The following is a 15,253-nucleotide window of genomic DNA, read 5'->3' on the forward strand; positions in this document are numbered from 1 at the left end:
ATGAAGACAGAGATGGTCTCTCAAAGAGCTGGAACGCAAACTATTGGAGGGGCAATAATTTTAAAAATGAACTGGGTTCTAATTTGGATTGTGAATCATCAACAGAATCATTAAATAGGTGACTTTATATTACAGAGTCAATTCTATCCTCAGTTACACCTGACAAAAGGAAAAAGCAATGAGGTTTCAATAATGTAACTAATGGCAGAATTTGGCCTGTAGACTGTGAATTAAAAGTGATGATGCATGAGCCCAAAAGAACCCAGCTTGACTTTCAGATCCTAGATTGAGTTTGCAGAATTGGCAGCTAGAAACACATCCATTTACTTGTGAACTGAGCTTTTCTTGGTATGGTGTCACTGAGACAACAAACCTGCCATTTCCATTATACCTATTTTACAGAGTCATTTTTCCACAGCCGATCTGTTCTTTAAGCACTTGAGCCTATTGGCATAAAGGCCCCAACTCAGGACAGCATCTTTGATGTTCTCCTCAGGGCACCCAGAACCATAAGCCACTGGGCTATCTCTCTGCCTCAGCAAGAATTAGCTTTGCTGGGGCTTAAACTGTGTGTCAGCTCCCTGCCATACCCGTCTGTCTGTCTCACCAACCAGTTCCTCGAGACACCGCCCATCTAAACCTGGCCTTACAGGTAACAATCAGTGAACTCTTCTTCCCGAGTTCCCCAGAGACATCTCTCTGTAGTGTCCAGTCCCTCTCACCGGACTCACAAAATTATGTTCACTGACTCCAAAGAGACAATACTCGCACCAACCTATTGGTTTAGCTGAGGACTTACCCTTTACTTCAAAGTTACAGCACTGAGATATTCTTAGTTCATAGTAAAACCAAGTTTGTTAATAAAGAGCATAGATTTAAGTGATACTAAGCAAGAGAAAAAGGCAGGATTACAATAAAGCATGTTTTCTAGTGTCCAAGACCCACTTTATCAAGCCACAATCTTTGCCTAAACAGCTTTCTCACTTACGTCAAGTTACCAGCATCTCTAGCCCTTCTGTCAGGAGGATCCAGCATTCTGAGAACTAGAGGGTGCTGTCTTCTTTATCCCCTAAGTAATGGATAACTAAAATATCTTTTTGATCCCCTTATTTTTGCCAGAGTCCATTGCCTTTGTCTTAAGAGCTAGGAAAACCTCCTGCGGGTTCAGACTCTAGTATGTCCCTCAGTGTACTCACCAAGTTGTTACCTCTGCTGCTTGTTAACTTGTTGCTTTGCTTGCCTTATATATAAAAATGTACTTTCATTGGGTCAAGGTTTATACGCCATAGACAGACAGGTAAATCCATATTCCTTTACCCAAGACAGGCTTATTTATCAACTCTCTCCACAACATATTTCAGCAACATATTTCCAGCACACATACATAACTCTTTATACACAACCCATAAACACACCAAGCAAGGATATTCTTGACCAGCGTGTCACCAGTTCTTATACCCTATGTGAAAGCTGGCTGGACCCCCCTTAATAGATTACAAGCGGCCAGTAGGTGGGAGGGGTGAGTACTGCTCATGGATACAGTAGCCTGAACTTTTTCACTATCTCTTTTCCTCTGCCTCCAAGCAGGAAGATCCTGCTCCAAACCAGTCAGTACTACCCAGATAAGGGGAACATGAGATTTTACACTTACCAATCAAGTATTAACACGCAAGGGTCTTTGTCTGAATGTGTATAAAAGGTTTGTGAAATTTGTGTAAGAGTCTTTTGTACCAAGGTACAGGCTCTCCTTTTTCTGCAGAATAAAGCATTTTTCCTTATCCCTGTCAGGCTGTTAATTGGCTCTCAGCTAGGCAGACCCGATATTTCGGTAACACTATAAGACACTGTTTGACTAAATATTCTGACAAAACAGTGTGTTGAATGTGCCCTTTGCCACCTGGCATAAAGGGAATCTCAGGGTTACAGCTTTCCAGGGCAGGACATAAGTATGTGCTTAAGGCCTATAGGGCTTAAGCACATGCTTAAATATTTCCCAAAATGGAACCCAGAGTAGGCAAAGGCCATTTGCTAAGTTTAGTGGCTCCTGTCTATACTTTCCTAGAATTTGTATATTAATATGAAGGTAAAGTATCTATACTCATTGTAGTATTACTAGAGGGGATTCACCATGACCATGTACAATTGTACAAATTTGTCTTGTTTATAATAATGATTTTAATGCAGGCACTCTATCATACTGTAACCCTTCTGCCCCTCTCAGTTGGCAGCAACAAGGGCTGGGTTCAATATCCAGGGGTTCCGTTTTAATAACCCAATGCCAAACCAGGTCGAGCCCCCACCCAGTGACCTGGGAAAATCTTACACACACCCCTAGGCGCCTCAAAGAGGCAATGCTTCCCCTCTCGCAAGCACAGAGTCTCGGTGTAGCAGAAAAGGTTTAATTACATGAGATAAACAACAAACACTAAATTGGGAAAACACCTTAACTAGAGTTCCTAGACCAAACCATGAGCAAAGACCCACCCCAGGAAATTGGGCTGTGTCCGTTTTCCTGGGCTTTTGAGTCCAGCAACCCCCAAATCACCCACAGTCCCAAAAGTCCCACAATCCAAAAGTCTCTGTCCTGGGTCAGTGCAGCCCCAAAGTTCGAGTGTCTATCTGCAGAGGTCCCTCCCCCCCAGCCTGGGTAGAAAGGGGCACCTTATGTGGTCCGGGGCCAACTGCCCTGCCTCTTCGTGGGTTCTGCTTCCGCCTTCTTCACGAATTGCTCCGCTTTACCAGCCGCTCCACTCTGCTCCTCCAGCCATCCTCACAAACTGCTCCACTCCACCAGCTGCTCTGCTCCACCAGCTGTCCCTGCAAACTGCTCAGCTCTGCTCGCTCTGTTGGCCGCTCCACCCGTCCCACAGCTACTCCGCTCTGCTAGCCGTTCTGCTCCATCAGCTGTCCCGTGATCCGCTCTAGCCGTCCCCACAAACTGCTCCACTCCACAAGCTGCTCTGTTCCACAGTGTAGCTTCAGGCTCCCCCACTAGTTAGCACAGTACTCAGTAATTTCAGCTCTTTAGTGATTTCAGCTCTTAGTGATTTCAGCTCATAGTAGGGGAGCCCCAGTGCTAGCGTACCATTAGCCCAAAGTGAGTTCAGCTCAGCTCAGTAACCTGTATCTGGATTCTTAAAGGAATAAAAAAATCAACTCTGACATTCCACAGTGGAGAGAGGAGAGGGTGGAACTGGTGCTTCTGGCTCCACAAGGAGACTGCACCACCAGACACAGATACCTGTCCCCAGCCTCTCTCAATTCACTGGGTTTTGGAACCCATGTCCCTTGTCTAGCAAGTACCACCCAACTGAGGGTGAGTCATTTGTCACAAAGCAGTCCCACCGCTCGGCAGCCTGGGATAGGATAGGCGTGCCTATGCAAATACACTCTCTGAAATTCTTTCCACCAGATGTCAGGGTAGAGCTTATCCTGACTCTGCTTACAATACCATTATTGGTCTTTGCTCCAATTGAACAGTGTGTTCCTACCTTTCATGTTACTGCTAACCAGAATTCCTAAATCCATTTCATAGTTAGTAATTTTCAATATTTTATCCAGCAATGTACAGGTTGCCTTATTTTTAGATGCAGAATAAATATATTTGTTCATGTTAAAATTAACCATCCGTTACATAGATCCTAAAACTTTAGGTCAATTAGGGAATAACTTTATTTCCAATTTTTATGCTATGAACAGTTTTCTCCATACTGTGGCCACACCCTAATTAATGGAGGGGGAGACTGGAAAGAGCATGGAGAAAGGTGCCAGAAATTCAGTGACTGAACTATGCCAATAGTAGTTATACTTGTGTTAATTTCTCCTGCTGAGATATTTCCTGTTGGTGCTGGTTATTCTGAAGGGTAGCAATGAAGCTCTCATTATAGTCTGAAACAGCATAGTAGGGTGGCTTTTCTGGGTGTTTTTAATATACCTATTACTATGTATTTATGTTATAGAAGGCAAGGTCAAAGAAATGTACTTTGCACTTGGAGTAGAAGGTGATGAGGTTTGTGATGGTCCTTAGTTCCTCAGGGAGATCATTCCACTATATTCTTGGACCGGCCCCTGCAAAAGTTCTGTCTCCCACATAGATGAGTTTTAGCCTTGTTATGGAGCACTCCATTGTACCAGAGGACATGATCTTCATCGTGGACCTTTTAGACCGTATGTTAGAAATCCTGGACCCAGGCCATAGAGAACTTTATCAAGTTTAAGGTCTCATCCCTTTTCAGTCTACTGGAAGCCAGTGTAGAGACCAGAAGACAGGTTTGATGTGCTTATGGTAGCCTGTATTGCTGAGAAGAACCTCTGCAGCATTCTGTACTACTTGGAATATCCTAAGTGCTGAGGGCTTCATGCACAGATATATTAAATTGTTTTAGTCCAGTTGAAAGATGACAAAGGCATGAATAACTAAGGGCAGATCATTGTCCACTAGGATGAGACAGACTCTCTTAGCCAAAAGTTACAGAAAAAGCTACTTATGGAGGCTGCCATGTGGGAGCTTAGCATCAGTGAGGAATCCACAAGGCCACAGAAGGTATGTCTACACGTCAATAAAATACCTGCAGCACAGCTGTGGCTGGCCTGGGTCAGCTGGCTTGGACTGCAGGGCTATACAATTGCAATGTAGATGTTCAGGCTTGGGCAGGAGCACAGCCTTTGGGACCCTCCCCCCTTGCAGGGTCTCAGAACTCAGCTCCTAGCACAAACATCTCCACTGCAATTTTATAACCCCACAGCTGGAGCCCCATGAGCTCAAGTCAGCTGATCTGAGCCAGCCACAGTCTTATATGGCAGCGTGTCTGTACTTCAGACTACTACATACCATTGGGAAGATATCTACTTAACATTTTGTTCAGCATTCAAAATACAGTACTAGAGTCTGTATGGAAAGTACTGCCCAGAATATGTGCAATAGGGCCCTGGAATGCGGGAACCTCACAGAGGGCTGTTTGTGATGCAATCTCTTGGGCACAAATGGATAGAGTTAAGAGTATAACGTCAAACTTCAGTGGATTCAGTTCTTATATCAACAATGTAAACTTCTTCCATTGCTTTCTCTGCCATTATTTCCTTAAGAATTTGAAACTATTTTTTCCTTAAAAAAGCTTTAAAGGGTACGTTCTTTTCAGAACTCTTAAAAATGTTATGTATAGCAGCTGACATTCCAAGCTGTTCAGTTAGTTGCTCCGGGTTTCCTTTAGCATTTGTCTGTGCCAAAACATGATTAGTAATTTCAACCCACTCATACTCTTGAGTGAGATGTTTGTGCATTAAGTTAAAAGGGACATAGTCACATAGTTTTGGTCCCAACACTTGATTATCACTATAATTGTTACAATTTTTCTACATGTCATTTTTCAAGGCATATTGCCAGGAGACTAAAGAAAAAAAATCACTATTTTAAGACACATCCAGCACTGTGTTCTGCTCTTGTAGTCAGCTGAGAGAGTGAAGCCTTGAACATTCAGGAGAAAAACAGGTGCTGAGATTAGGCCACAAGTTACTTGTAAGCAGAAGGAAACTCTAGACTGGAACAGAAAACACACGCAAAAGAAATTTCAGTTTTACCATACCTTTCACCCAAGCAGCTGAGAGTCCATTCACAGTATGGGACTAAATGCTGTTGCTGTGCTAAACAGTAAGCGAAAAAAGACTCTGCAGCCACATTAAAGGAAGCAGAGCTAATGCTTGTGGAAAGAAGGGATCTTTTAGCTCTTCAGTGTAATGCTCTCCTGAATGAGCTATTCTGGCCATTAGTGAAGACTTCTCTTGGGCATTGCATATTGGAATGTTGATATATTTGGAACATGAAGGGTAGTCAGGTTTTTCTCTTGCTTGCTTAATTTGCTTTTACATATTCTTGCAGCCCTTATGTTTGTGAGAAATGAAAACAGGCCTGCAAGAAAGAGCTGACCTCAAAGGCCTAGTCTGCTGAGGAGGCCATGGCACAAGCCTCTGGGGAATCATTGACTTGCTGGGATGATATCAAGGCACAGGTCTGGGTGAAGTCATTGCCTCACCTCCTTATTCTTGCAAGCACTTATTCAAGGTTATAGGCTACTGTGAGAAACAGAAGATCCTTGATGAGGAGCATAATGTTTCTGCCCAGTTTCAAACCAAGGATTTCACATTCTAGGGGAGTGGGTTGGATACAAAAAAAATCTAAATAAAAGAGTAGAATAAGATTTTTAAAAGGCATGTGTTAGGTGATGAGTGAGGAACCTCCGGCCCAGATCTAGCCTGCTGCTTCATTTCATCTGGCCCACAGCAAGTCTCTGTGCCATGGGCCAAAAACCCGAAGTCTCAGCACCTGCCTCCCACCACACACACCACCACTATCACCAGGCTGGAGCTGCAAGCACCAGCATGTCGCTGTGGCCCCTCGACAGAGGAGTGATCAGGGAAGTTCTGCAAGCTGCCCCCACCCACAGCGCCAGCTCAGCAGCTCCCATTGACCAGGAACCATGGCCAATGGGAGCTGCAGGGTGGTGCGGGGGCAGGGATAGCGCACACCACACAGAACTGCCTGGCCCCTCCACCTATGGGCCAGACATGCCAGCCACTTCCAGGAGCAGCACAGAGCCAGGGAGCCTGCCTTAGCCCAGCTGTGCCACTGACCAGGAGCTGCCTGAGGTAAGCGCTGGGTAAGAGCCTGCACCCCAAACACCCTCCCACACCTCAACTCCTTTCTGGAGCCCACACCCCAACCCCCTGCCACAGCCCTAAGCCTGCTCCCACACTTCAAACCCCTTGTCCCCAGTCCAAAGCCCGCTCCGTACCCCAAACCCCTCATCACCAGCCCTACCCCAGAGCCTGCACCCCCAGCCAGAGCCCTCAGCCCCTCCTGAACCCCAACCCAGACCCCACTCCCCACCACCCTCATTTCTAGCCCCACCCCAGAGCCTAGGAGAAGCTCTGAGCCACCACACCCTCCCCCACACAGGGCTGGAGCTGCAAGCAGCTGCTTGCCCCACTGCAGGGGAAGCCCCGAGCCTCTGTGCCCCCCGCCCCCAAGGACTGTATGTGACCTCCAACTAATTTTTTATATGGGTCAATGGCCTGGATAGAAATTTCCCCACCCCTGTGCTAGGTGAATGTGATAAACACTCTGTGACAGATACTGTGCTGAATTCAGAGGCTCCAATGAGTTTTTTATTAAATTAGGCAGCCAGAGGAAAACAAAATGCCAATGCCAGGGAAAGAGGAGTAATAGAAAAAAAATGAAATTGTACAGCTGGGAATGGGGAAAGGAGGCAATGGGAAAGACCCTGTGTTAGTTTTGAATTATGATTTCTCACCATTCCTTAGTTTCAAGCGTAACTGCTTGCAGTGGGGTGCACTCACCTCTCACAAGCTCCACCTGGTCAAGTGTGAGCAGGCCTGCACTTTCTCTCCCTGTAGCCCTCCTTGGGCTTAGGTCCTTAATTAGTCCCATAGTCTATCACTGGTCTCAGCACCATACTTCCTGGCCCTCTCTGGGTGTTTCAGGCCCCAGCTCTCCTGCTGAGAGGCTAAAAGGTTTAGTTCCCCTTCTGGGGTGCCTCAAAGTCCAGGCCACTTCCCCCAGTGAGTAATAGGGTGAGGGAGACCCAGGCTCACCCTCTACTCCAGGTCCCAGGCCAGGGACCCTGTAGATAGCAGCCATCCATCATGTTCCTTCATCTAAGCCACACCACCACTCTAATTTCCTGGACCACTTCCTCGTGGCTCCACATCATCTTCACCCGTACCTCATGCCCTAATGGAGTCTGAGCAACCAGCACAGAACTCTTTCTCAGGGTATGTCTATACTACCCCCCAGATCAGCGGGTAGTGTTCAATGTATCGGGAATCGATTTATCACGTCTGGACGTGATAAATCAATCCACTAATCGACACCCATACTCCATCTCAGCAGGAGGAGTAAGCGCAGTCAACGGGGGCGCCGTGGAAATCGACTCGCTACTGTGAGGATGGCCAGGTAAGTCGAACTAAGATACTTCGATTCAGCTACACAAATAACATAGCTGAAGTTACATATCTTAGTTCAAACACTCCCCCACCCCTACCCCAGGCCTCACTCCCCTGGCTTCTGGCAGCACTGCCCTGTCCAAGGTCCTGCAATTTTCTCAGCCAGCCATACACACCATCCATGCTCCTCCAGCTCTAGCAAGGAACTGATCTCACACTGGCCCTGCAGCTTGTCTTATACTAGCCTGCTGGGCCCTGATTGTCTGCTCCCTGAAGCCTCTCTGATTGGCTGTGTCCCACACAGCCGCTCTAGGCAGTTTGGAAGACCTCTCTTCTGCCCTTTTCTGGGGTGGGTGGGGCCCTCCAGCAGGGGGCCTCTGAACCTAGTCTATCCCATCATGGAGCTACACTGCAGAAACCCTCCTAGTCATTTCCCCAGTGTGAACTGAGAGTTCTCTTTTGGTGGGGAGGTGGAACCACTAATAGTTAAGGTGGAGGCAAGCTTTGATGGAGGTCAGAGTGCAATGTTTGTTTGGGATTCTTCCTCCTTCTCCTGTCCCAAGAGTCCCTTTTTGTCTCTGTCCTGCCACCCTCCCCAAACCACCTCCCCCAAAACTTTCATCAGCTTCAGCTGGAATGGGTTCATATTCCTAATGAGGTCAATACTTTCTTTTTTAGTAATACTTAATATTTCTGTGCATTGGTAGCATAGATCAGATAGACCATAACATTTCCTGCTGCATTACAGAGGCTGTGGATGAGCTCCTAGGGAAACAGATCCTAAAGACAAAACTTTGGATTTTGTTGTGACGCTAGCAGACCAAGTGCCACCTCGTGCCAAGGCCCCAGGCCTCCCTGAACAATGACAAATGCATAGCTGGAAACCACTCTGGCTTTCCTGTGTGTTTAGTATAGCTAAAATAGGTATTATACTTGTAACAATGTGTTTAGACTTTATGAAATGCTTGTAAATTGCTGCAAGCATTAATCTCACTTATGGTATCTGTAACCCATATTGTAAGGTAATACTTAAGTGTCTGTTTTGTAACTATAAAAATGTTTACTCTGAAACTGTAAATCCAGTCAGGAAAGAAACATCACCAAGTGTGAAATACTGGTTTGCACTCATGAGGATGGGTTATCTCCAGCTGTCATAAACAGATAGCTAAGTGTTAATGTCTCTTTCACCTATAAAGGGTTAACAAACAGTGACCTGCAAACACCTGACCAGAGGACCAATCAGGAGACAAGATACTTTCAAATCTCATGGAGGGAAGCCTTTGTTTGTGGGTTTTGGGTTTGGCTTTGTTCTCTCTGGGTCCTGGATGGGACTAGAGGTGCAACCAGGTTTCTGCCAATCTCCCTGCTACAGTCTCTTATCTATTCAGAATTGTAAGTAAGAAAAGGCGGTCATAGTCTTTTAATTTGTTTTTTTTTTCCATTTGCATATGTGTACTTGCTGGAAGTAGCTTAAATTGTGTTTCTGCTGGAGAAAGTTTCTTTCTATTGTTTATAGTTAAAAGACCCTGTAACTTTTTACCATCTAAAATGCAGAGATAAACCTTTTACTTTTTTCTTTCTTTTTTATTAAAAGTTTTGCTTTTAAGACCTGTGTGATTTTTTTTCTCCTAGTTAAGGTTCAAGGGAATTGGTGGGGAGAAAGGAAGGATAAATTTTCTCTTTGTGTTAGATTCATGCAGCTTGAATCTGTACGGCCTCTGGGTGAGGGGGAAGGTAACTCTCCTCTCGGTGTGGTGATTCAAGAAGTTGAATCAGGCGAACTCCTAGTGTTCCCAGGGCGGGAAGGAGCTGGGAGGAAGAAGGGAGGGGGAAGGGAATGGTTTATTTCCCTTTGTTGTGAGACTCAAGGAATTTGAGTCTTGGGACCACCACGGAAGGCTTTTGGGGGAGACCAGAGTCTATCAGGCACTCTACTCTAAGTCCTGATTGGTGGCAGCCTATCAGATCTAAGCTGGTAATTAAGCTTAGGGGAATTAATGCTAGTACCCATATTTTGGACGCTAAGGTCCAGAATTGGGAATTACACTTGACACCAGCCCATCAGGAGGGCCTGTTGAATCCAAATGGGCCATTGTAAGCTATCAGAGAACAAGAACTTTGTTGATTACTCCCAGCATAACCATGAAAGGAGTTGTCCAGAAGCACTCATCACATCAACTTGGACTCTATGGAGATGGGGATAAAAATCTCTGACCAGAAGGAATTAAAGTCTTTTAATGCTGTTTGGACTCTAAAGGCAAAGATTCCTAAACATAAGCAAGAGATCCCCAGGATTAACCTGGGTTAGCCCGAAAGGATTTATAGAGCTGACTTATTTCAGCAGCTCTATTGCCATCTGAAACCTAAGGCTGCAGCTCATTTGTGTGTGCGTTTACCTGTTTTAACCTTGCAAATAACACTCATTTCTTTTTCTTAATTAATAAATCCTTAGTTTACTATAGGATTGACAACAAGTGTTATTTTTCAGAGTGTTTCAGAATGCTCCAGGGTATTGTCTGTGACTCCATGTTAAGGCTTTTGTGATGCCATATAAAAAAGGAGATGACTGTTTGCACTAATATAGTCACCACTGTCATAAAATTGCAATAAATCTTGTACAAAGTGTGCCTTGTAAGATATCATTGGAAGAGTAGTGATCTGTTGAACAATGTTGCTTGTTGAAATACATGTATTATCACTGGGTATAAAGTCATGAAACTTTGCTATGTGTTTGTGTCTCAAATATGTTGTGCTCCTGGGTAACACCTACAAAACAGATTTACATTGAGACTAGCCAGCCATGTGTTGATGGGCCATTAAGGAGAATCAGCTCTTCCAGTGGGCCCCTCCTAAAGATGCCTCAGTGAGCACAGAGACAATGGATGCCTCATGACTCAGCAAGGCACTGGAACATGTGATTCATGACTCCATGTTTGAGACAGTATTTTTCCAGGTACATGGAGGTATAAATTGGAGACTGTGACATCATCTCTGCCTCATTCCTGCCTCTCATCTCTGGCCTGTGATTTCTAACAAAGGCAGCTTGACATTTGTATTGTGCCTGAGGAGTTTACACTTGTTGTTTTGTTGGTGAAATCTACATACAGAACCAGGGCCGGGTCCAGGATTTTTGCTGCCCCAAGCAGCAAAAAGAAAAAAAAATGCCATGATCGTGACCTGCAGCTCTGCCGCTGCTGCTTCAGTCTTCGACGGCTGGTCCTTCCCTCCGAGAGGGACTGAGGGACCCACCTCTGAATTACCGCAGAAGAACTGGACGTGCCACCCCTCACCATTGGCTGCTCCAAGCAGCTGCTTGCTGGGCTGATGCGTGGAGTCAGCCCTGTTCAGAACTCACAATAAGTCTGGGCTTTGTGCCCTTCTTCTTAACAGTCTTCCCTGTTGTTGGTATTCTTGCTTGTGAGCCACTCCATACAAAGACACACATGGAGAATATTATCAATTGTGTGATCAATGAAGAGAGAACAAAAGATGGATGAAACTGCAAGAGAGCAATATTCCCATATGACATGAGAAATAGATGCACTGATTAAAGTGGCAAAAGAAGATTGGCTTGGACAACAGTGGATTGATATACAGAATCCTTTGTAGCAAATGCCATTAGGAAAGCCTACCAAAACATCAAAACTCTTGAAAGATTTCCCTGGCAGGAAAAAAATAACATTTCACCCGACATTTGGGATAAGTATTGCTGACAACTGTATAATATGATCAAAATGAACTCTAAGTTGGAAGTGAAAGAGGCAGAGGGGATCTACTTGAGAAGCTTGACTTATCCTGATGAACCTCCTCCTCCAATCTACAAAGTTGAAGATGTGATGTGGACACTGAAAAGCAATAAGGTCCCTGAAGTGGATAACATACAAGCAGAACTAATTCAAAGTGATTGAAAGGCACTCATCTGAGTATACCATACGCTTGTCAACGTGATTTGGGAGTCTGGTAAATGGTCCAAGACTTGGACACAATCCCTGATGGTTCCTATTCCTAAAAAGGGGGACCAAGCTATCTCATTATTGACACATCAGAGCAAAATATTATTGCACATCATCCTGAAGAGAATTGCACACAAGATAAAGAATTTTCTGGCTAAAGAACAAGCTGGGTTTGTACCCAAAAGAGGTACAGTGGAGCAAATATTCAATCTGTATGTGCTGTGTGAGAAAGTGATGAAGATGATGGGAATGTGGCCCATGCCTCTTGATTTTGCTACAACATTTGACAGCATGTGGCGCATATCTCTTCAGGCAATCCTGCAGCTGAATGGAGTTGGTGAAAATGTAATAAGTCTGATACAATATCTTTGTGGAAATGCAATGGCTTCAGGGTGTGAGCAAAGTAGTTGGTTTGACTTGTGGATAGGTGTCAGACAGGGCTGCATGCTATCACTGACCCTTTTCAACTGTTATCTTGAAGAAATTTTAAGAAGAACCCCTGATGGAAACCTACAGGAGGGTGTACCCGTTGGTGAATGAAAAATTAGTCATTTGTGCTTCACTGATGACATTCATCAGATGGGATCATTGCAAGAAGAGGTGCAAAATCAGCTAAAAAGAGTAATGGTGGAAGGGGAGAAATTAGGTCTTAAGATATCACACAAAAAGACAAAGACAATGGTGGCAGCTAAGTCTGCTGAAAAGGCAAAAATATTCCTACCCAAATCTGAGGAGGCACTGAAGTGCATTGAGCACTTCAAACACCTAGGTAGTGTGGTAAACATCACTTAGAGATCTGATATAGAACTGGAATCACAACTGTTGTTCTAGCCGCACTCAGCCACATTTGGAGAAGCAAAGGAATTACCATTAAGCATAAAATGAAATTGCTGCCGTCTCTTGTCTTCAGCATCTTGCTACACGTTTGTGAGATATGTCTACACTACCACTTTTGTCGGTATAACTTTTGTTGCTCAGGGTTGTGAAGAAAACACACAGAGGAGCGACATAAGTTACACCAACGGAAGCACCGTGTAGACAGTGCTATGACACCAGGAGAGTTTCTCCCACTGACCTAGCTACTGCCACTCATTGGGGGAGGTTTAATTATATCATTGGAAGAGCTCTCTCCTGTTGGAATAGAGCGGCTACATGAGAGATCTGATAGTGGTGCAGCTGTATCAGTACACCTGTGCCGCTGTAAGCTCTGGTGTAGACATGACCTTAGGAAACAGGACACTGGAGACAGAAAGTCTCTTAAACTGAAATTCTACAGGCAATTGCTGTACATTAGCTATACATTGTACCCCTGAGTAACGAGAAAGTAATTGCCCAAATTTACAGCATAACTGGAGCGATACCTGATATCACTAAGATGATCAAAGAAAATTTGAGTTTGCAGGACATGTGGGTGGAATGAACTGAGGAAGATTGCTGAAGCAAGTTTGCAGGGACTGGTGCCAGGTGCCAGGGGCAGGAGGGTATTCATGGCAAACATGGTTCGATGATGTGGCTAACTGGGCGGGATGCATTATGGTGTTTTTCTCAAAGGTGTGTGAAGACCAGGAAATGTGGAGGAAAATTGCTGGCCAAAGACTCCCATATGTTGTGTTTACTTTTAATTGTGATGTGATTCTGTGGTGCTTTGCAATAAGAGAGATTGTATGTATGTATGTAATATTCAAAGTAATTTGCCCAAATGTTTCCAGTCCATTCATAACCATTCAAAAGCATCTACTTTACTCAGAGAGCATAAGATGTTGTACCAGTAGGCTAATTATATGTTGTCTTGGGACTCATATCAGGCTCATTTTTTTAATTCTACATTATGTTTGAGTAAAAGAAAAAGACAAAAATAACTGGTGCAAGGGGTACAAGGTATGGTCATTTCAGCAAATAACATGTTATAGTATTAGAAAAACATAATTTGTTTTATCAAGCAACGAGGTCTGGCTTCTGTTCAATGTTATAGCTGAACTGGCTGTTCTAAATTTTTATTATTTTGCATGAACTCTGAACACTCCATAGCTGTATGTTTGTTTAGAAAAAAATAATCACCCACCTCTGCTTTGCTACACTTCAGCATCAGAAAAAGAAGCAGTTACTTAGGGCAAAGACAACGGTCTAGTTCTGGGACTTTCGTAATGAATGTGCTTAATGTGAAATCCTACATGAATACTGTGGACGTATCTCAGTGAATCCTTGACTTAAACATTAACATTCCTAAATAATCTTGTTTTCTCATGTAAAAAAAATAATACTCTAAAATAAAAATGACACACCACTCTCAGTGCAGCTTAATTTTATTCTTTTATCTATATTTTATATTTTTCAACTTTTACAGTTGATTTTGAGTTTGAAAAAACATGAATTGCATACATGTTTAAGTTCTCAGCCAAAATTCCAACCTGGATTTCCCCTCAATGTCAGTGGATATATAGAATATTTTAGCTATCTCCATTTTTCTTTTTTTAAGAATAAAATATCTTTTAATTGTTTGATGCATAGATGGAGATTTCTTTCATTGCTACTAAATGCTATTTTTTTAAAAAACTGATACCGTGAAAGGGAAAGATTGTATAAATCACAGCACAATATTATTAATTTGGAAACATTTTAAGGGGAGAAGGGGCTTTTGATAGAAAACTCATATATTAGGAACTTATGCTACAGACAGAATGAAAGGGGATTGCTTACTACTGAAATCTATGGGACTATGTGGCAATAAGAACTATACTTCATAGTGTTTGCAAGACCGGGCCCAGGGACTTTTCTTCTGATCATCGTTGGTGCTGATTCTGCTTTTAAATCAGCATAACTTGTAAAGAGTGTATGAGGGTAAACATAAATTTATCAGTATACTGATGGCAACAATATCATAACACTAAACATAAAACCCCCAAAATTCTACAAATAAAATCCAGTATCTGGGTGTAGCCAGCCATTTGAAACTTTTGCACAGAAGATAGTGTGCTGCCTTCTCTGCACATTGTCTATTGGCCTGTAATCTCCCGAAGAAGATAAAACATAGTGGTCAGATTCCAAGAAACCCCCATTTAAAATATTTTATTCATTTTTATATTGTTTGTTTGTAGTTGCAGTGTTTGTGAAGAGTCATAAGCATTGGAGCTAGGGAGAAACACAGGGAAGTGAGTTTATTTATTTTTGTTGAAATTAATGGGAGCTGTGGTTTTCAGTGGTTACTAAATTAGACCCAAAAGGAGATTCCTCCTTGGTTGCTGCATAGACATGGAACCACAGGCACTGCAACGTAAACAACAGTGACCTATTTTTGCTTTGCTGGGTATGTGGACCTTTAACTGCACCCCAAAACTGTGCTG

Source organism: Gopherus evgoodei, chromosome 3, assembly GCF_007399415.2.
Source record: "Gopherus evgoodei ecotype Sinaloan lineage chromosome 3, rGopEvg1_v1.p, whole genome shotgun sequence".
NCBI classification, from domain to species: domain Eukaryota; kingdom Metazoa; phylum Chordata; order Testudines; family Testudinidae; genus Gopherus; species Gopherus evgoodei.